Genomic DNA, 5,961 nt, shown 5'->3' with positions numbered 1-5,961 from the left:
GCGATCTCGGCTCACTGCAACCTCCGCCTCCTGGGTTCAAGCAATTCTCCTGCCTCAGCCTCCCGAGTAGCTGGGATTACAGGCACGGGCCACCATGCTCAGCTAATTTTTGTATTTTCAGTAGAGACGGGGTTTCACCATGTTGACCAGGATGGTCTCGATCTCTTGACCTCGTGATCCACCCGCCTTGGCCTCCCAAAGTGCTGGGATTATAGGCGTGAGCCACTGCGCCCAGCCATTTTTGTATTTTCAGTAGAGACAGGGTTTCACCATCTTGGCCAGGCTGCTCTTGACTTCCGGACCTCATGATCCACCTGCCTTGGATTCCCAAAGTGCTTGGATTACAGGCGTGAGCCACTGCATCCGGTCCATTCTATAGGGTTTTTACATACAGGATGAAATCATCTGTGAATAGAGATAGCTTCACTTTATCCTTTTTAATTTGGATGCTTTTATTTTTCTTGCCTAATTGCAATGGCCATAACCTCCAAGACAATGTTAGACAGAAGTGACCAGCGTGGGCACCTTGGCTTGTTCCTATTCTTAGGGGGGAAAATATCCAGTCTTTTATCATTAAGTGTGTCATATTCTATGGGATTTTTATAGATGCCCTGAGGTTGAGGAAATTCCCTTCTATTTCTATTTTGGGTATTTTTTTTTTTTTATATCATAAAAGCATTGTTGGATTTTGACAAATGTTTTTTTCTGTCTATCAAGATGATCATGTGGCCCAGTTCACTTTTATCCCCTGGTTGGGAGCCTTGGGTTGGAAATTCAATCTGTGGTTTTTTGGGAGATCAAAGAAAAGAGTTACAATTTTATAGCTCTCCCCATAAATAACTGCAAGCTCACAGCTGTGGTAAGTGGTTAGGATGGATAAAAACACAAAGCCGCCTCTTGTTGCTGCTCAGCAGTAGAAAAACAAATGAAGATGTGGTAGTATTCAGTAAAGGACAGAAGAAAATTCAGGCTTCCTACTGTGTTTTACAGGAAGGAAGGAAAGAAGGAAGAAAGGAAGGGAGGGAGGGAGGAAGGAAGGCAGGCAGGAAGGAGAGAAGGGTGGGAGGGAGGTAGAGAGAGAAAGGAGAAAAGCATTCACACAGGGATGTTTCTTGAACATTTTTCTCTGCGAGATTTTCCCAAGGTGTTATGTCTGCCTAGCGATGGTCTGTGATGTTCTGTTTTAATGTCAGGATAATAACCCTTACTTTTGCAAGCCATGAGAATGGAGAATGGCAGAGGTTGGGCATAATGAGAATGGAGAATGGCAGAGGCTGGGCATAATCCAATTTCCTTTATTTATTTATTTATTTAGAGACAGTGTCTTGCTCTGCGACCCAGGCTAGAGTGCAATGTCTTGATCACAGCTCACTACAACCTCAACCTCCTGAGCTCAAGCAATTCTCCCACCTCAGCCTCCTCAGTAGCAGGCACATGCCTGCTACCAATCCCAGCTAATTAAAAAAAAATTTTTTTTTTATAGAGATGGAGTCTCACTATGTTGTCCAGCCTGGTCTTGAACCCCTGGGCTCAGGCGATCCTCCAGCCTCGGCCTCCCAAAGTGCTGGGTCTACAGGCATGAGCCACCGCACCCGCACCGTTCATGTTTTAAAAGCAATAAAAGGTTGCCCGCACTAATAACATCTACGTGGCAACCTCCTACGTCTGGGAGAACTTTGAAATCCCCTCCATCTTGGTAACTCATCTACAGCTGCGGGCGGCGCGTCAGAGGACATGGCGAAATGTGGCAAGAACTTGGGGCTGGGGACACTTTGCTGCGGGACCCAGGACAAACCACACTCCCTATCTGGGCTTCAGTATCTTGAAGATCTCAGGTTAAAGTCATGGGGTTTGGGCACCGGAGGGGCTTGGAAGCTCCCTGTCCAAAAGGCGTTTGTCTCTGGATGGCCACATCAGGGTTCTGCCCATCTCCCCGCCCTGTGTACTCTCAAAGCCAGGCATGCTTCTTAATTCCCTCTAATGATTTCCCAGAGAGCCTTCTGGATCCAGGCTGCTGTTATCACTGCAGCCGGCCGATGGGGCTCCAAGCAGACGGGCAGATGGCACCCATTTAGGGGCAGATGTGGAAACAGGAGCTACTGATTTCCAGAACTTTCAGTGATGGCTGGGAAAGGTCTACGTGGGGCCACCGGCCACCCTGGGGGCACAGAGCCGAGAGGCAGCTGATACGTCTTACCTAACATCTACCCCGTGCTGACACTTCACCCCCGTCTTCCCAGTTAACTCCCAGTCGCTCTTACGAGACGGGGACTGCGATTGCGCCCATTTTGCCGACAGGAAACCGAGCTCAGAGAGTGGGTAACTTGCCCGAAGGCACAGGGAGTGTCTGGGGCTGTCGGGTCGCGTCTGTAGAGTTACAGGAAGAGAAGAGCCGCCCCCCAAAGGGCTGGGAGCGCCCCAGCGCGGGGTCCGGGGTCGAGGTAGGTGGTCCCGCCGCCTGCAAGTGGTGAGGGGGGAGTGGGGAGAGCCGCCAGCGGCAAATCCGGAGGGAGGGTCCGGCTGTCGGGGGCGGGGCGGGGGTGCTGGCACCAAAAGGCAGGGGGAGGATCGGAGATGGGGGAGAGAGGACGGCGCGAGGCGTCTGGCGGGTGAGACTTGGGGCGTCGGGGTGGCGAGCGAGCGGGGTGTGGGGTGGAGCTTGGGGGCGATCAGAGTGAGGCAGGGAACGGGCCTCGGTCGGGGCTGGGGCCCAGGTGCCGGCCGCGGGGGCGGGAGAAGCCGGAAGCCCGAGCCGGCCGCGCTCCGCCCCGCCGGGTCCAGCCCCCGCCCCCGTCCCCGCCGCCCGGCCCTTTTCCCGGGGCGCCCGCTCTGCCAGCTCAGACCTCCCGGCTCGACAGTCGGCGCGGGCGGCGGTGAGTGCGGCGCGGGCCGGGAGCGGGGCGCGGGGGGCAGCGAGGGACAGCGGAGGGGTCCGTGGCGCCCGCACCTGCCGGGGGTCCCCGGCACCGCACCCGCGGCTAGGGAGCTCCCCGGCGGCGCGGGTCGGGTCGCGGGCATCAAGCGGCGGCGGAGGGCGTGGGGGCCCGGCCGGGGCGGGGTCGGTCCTCCCGGCGCTGGTCGCGGCCGCGTCTCCGGTTGGGTTCAGTTCCTGCGCCCCGGAGTGGCCGGATCGCGCGTGGCGGGGTCGTCCGGCCTCCACCCGAACGCGCGCCCCTTGCGGCTCGCCGCGTCCCCCTCCCCAAGAGGAGGTTTTTTAGAAAAAGGCGCGATTCACTCTAGTGACTCAAGTTGAGAGTTCCAGAAATACCACCCAGGGCTTCAGAAACAAAAGCAAAACAAAACCCCAACGAATTCCCGAACGCTGTTTGCATACATTTGGCTTCTCCGGGCGCGGGTATCCGCGTTTCTTCTCCCGCCCCCGGGGGTTGCCCGCAAGATCCGGCACGGACACCCGAGGGCCCTGGGACATCCTGGGGAGGTGAAACTAGAGAGCGAAGCGGAGCGTGGTCCGCAGGCCCTGCCCCTCCCCGTGGGGTAAGGTGGGCACCCCGCGAGCGCAGGGGTCCTTTCACTGCTCACGGCACCCAGCTCTGGGCCCAGACGCCGCTCACCGTCCACCGCAGGTGCTGGCTAGGTGTTGGTGGGACCAGCTGGTGACTGGTGGCAGAAGTGGACCTCGTTCCTCCCTGCCAAGTTAGGCAAATACCCTCCCCGCCTTGCTTTGTACGTCACTGTGGATCTAAGTGGTCAGTTGGTGGTCTGCCCGAAGCTCTTCGGGATCAGGGTGATAGGAAAAAGGTGTGTGTTCTGGAAGGGCCAGGCATGCTTCAGGGACCAGGCTAGTTGGACCTTCACTGGTTTTCTACTCCCCAAGAGTGGAGTTGATGTCACTGGCTGTTGGACTGGGCAGTGGTCACTGGGAAATCTACAGTTTCTGGAAGCCACGGAGCCTTCCAAGCTCTTACCAATCTTCCCAAAGAGGATAACTCCCTCTTGGCCTAGTGAACTGATGCTGGATCAAAGACCTGAAGCCCAGGTTGGGGTCCTCTTTAAAGTCATGATTTGCGGTAATGTGTGCTTGGCTGCCTCATCTGCGCTCTCACCCCCTGCCTTCTCAGAGTGGCTCTTTTTAGGACTTCCTATTTAGGACTAACCCAGCTGCCTGCAGAGAGAAGTGCAAGCTGGTATCTGGAATTCCACCAGTGTTTTGGTTTTATCAGTTGGAGCAGGATCTAGATGGCGTGTGACTTGCTTTACCTGGCATAGAATAACACCCATGTTGCACTTGGCTTTCTTCTCCACCAGCCCTTGCTCTGGGAACTAAATGCGTACCACACTCTCCAAGAAACATTTAATTGTCTATCTACCATGAGGGAGGCCCATCTTCCCTCTTTCCTGTTACTTTGAGGCATGAATAATAGATGCTTTTATTCACATTTAAGAAAGTATCTTTGTAATGTTTTCACGGATTAAGTGACTGGGTGATTGATCTAAGTTGTAGGATCAATTTCTTTCTTCCTTTTTTTTTTTGAGACAGAGTCTTGTCCTGTCACCCAGGCTAGAGTGCAGTGGTGTGATCTTGGCTCACTGCAACCCACCCCCCACCCCATCTGGGATTCAGGTGATTCTCCTGCCTCAGCCTCCCAAATAGCTGGGATTACAGGCGGGTGCCACCATGCCCAGCAAATTTTTGCATGTTTAGTAGAGACAGGGTTTCGCCATGTTTTTCAGGCTGGTTTCCAACTTCTGACCTCTACTGATCCACCTGCTTCAGCTTCCCAAAGTGCTGGGATTACAGGCGTAAGCCACTGCACCTGGCCAGTTTCGTGTCTCTAAAATTGAAGTAATTCACTGTCTTTGGTGAATACATTTGTCTTTGTTCGGTTCCTTTTATGGGCTGGCTGCCGAGAAATAAAGTGCTACCCTTGCCATGTAAAGGATGCAGAAGAAATGGCTCCTGGTCCTGAGGGGTTTACACAATGGATAGAAAGTAGAAATACACACAGGCGAAAAAGCTCTTGCTTGCTAATGCCCTTGTAACTCCGGAAAGGGCTTGAGACCAGTGGAAAGGAGGCAGCTAAGTGAGAAAAAGTTTCGTGGAAAAACGGGCCTGGGCACATGTGGCAGAAGGGACATGTGGACATAGTTCAAACAAACAGGAGGGTCTCAGCAGAGCTGTGGAGAAGGTACAGACAAGCCCAGGTGGTTGAAGACAGTAAATGGAAAAATCCACTGAGAGGAAGGAGCTGGAAGGCATTTCCAGCCTAAGTGAATTTAAACAGTGCATGTTTTGCTGACATTACCCATCCTCACTGCTCAAAGATGTATAATAGCACTTTGAGAATGGGCTGGTGCCTTCTGTGACTGACACTTCTCCCAATGAAGAGGAATTTCCCTAGAGCTACAGCGAGGGTGGAAAAAAGACGATCTACAAGAGGAAGTCCTGGATTCTTGGCACTGTGACTTGTCCTCTATTTGTTTTCATTTTTATAGCAGTGAAAATAGCCCCATGGGTGAGGCGGTTTCTCAGGTACATACACTTCTTTAGTTCTGTGACATATCGCTGGCGGGTTTGGCCACCCATAGCCTGTTCTAAACTTGACTGATGCTTACTTGCCTAAGAATTGTTATTTGAGGTCAAGTGGCGTTTTCCAGGGTTCTCATAATTTTATCTTGTTTGAGCCAGTCTTGACTGACACTCTGGAGACAGGTGACCACAGCTTTGAAGTTAATGAAGTTGTCCCTTGGCTATAGGTTATTTCAGTAGAATTGTGTAATTTCATACAGCTTAAGGCATGAACACAAGAAAGGAACTATTCTGGAGGATGTATGTGATGGTAATTTCTCTGCTCACCTTGTAGTAGGTAGCAGTTAATATACCAGGATCCAGAGCCCGAGGCTCCAGAGAAAATAACAACGAGAACACATGGACACAGGGAGGGGAGCACTACACACTGGGGTCAGTTGGGGGGAAATAGGGGAGGGACGGTGGGGGGTGGG

General features: G+C 53.1%; 1 protein-coding gene across 2 annotated transcripts in view; it reads left to right on the top strand.

Annotated features, from left to right (window-relative positions):
- The first annotated feature begins 2,233 nt into the window (after positions 1–2,233).
- LITAF (lipopolysaccharide induced TNF factor) overlaps positions 2,234–5,961 on the top strand; it is a 41,649-nt gene continuing 37,921 nt past the window's right edge. Inside the window, exon 1 of one of the 2 annotated variants that reach the window (XM_017539987.1) lies at positions 2,234–2,441. The gene's annotated coding sequence lies outside the window, so the exon portion shown is untranslated. Of the gene's footprint in view, positions 2,442–2,758; positions 2,874–5,961 lie in introns of those variants that run through there. The other variant, XM_017539986.2, reaches the window with a different exon arrangement.

This window comes from Cebus imitator, unplaced genomic scaffold (genome assembly GCF_001604975.1).
Source record: "Cebus imitator isolate Cc_AM_T3 unplaced genomic scaffold, Cebus_imitator-1.0 Scaffold122, whole genome shotgun sequence".
Taxonomy (NCBI): domain Eukaryota; kingdom Metazoa; phylum Chordata; class Mammalia; order Primates; family Cebidae; genus Cebus; species Cebus imitator.
Note: the sequence above shows the minus strand (reverse complement) of the source record. Positions and strands in the feature narration are given on the sequence as shown.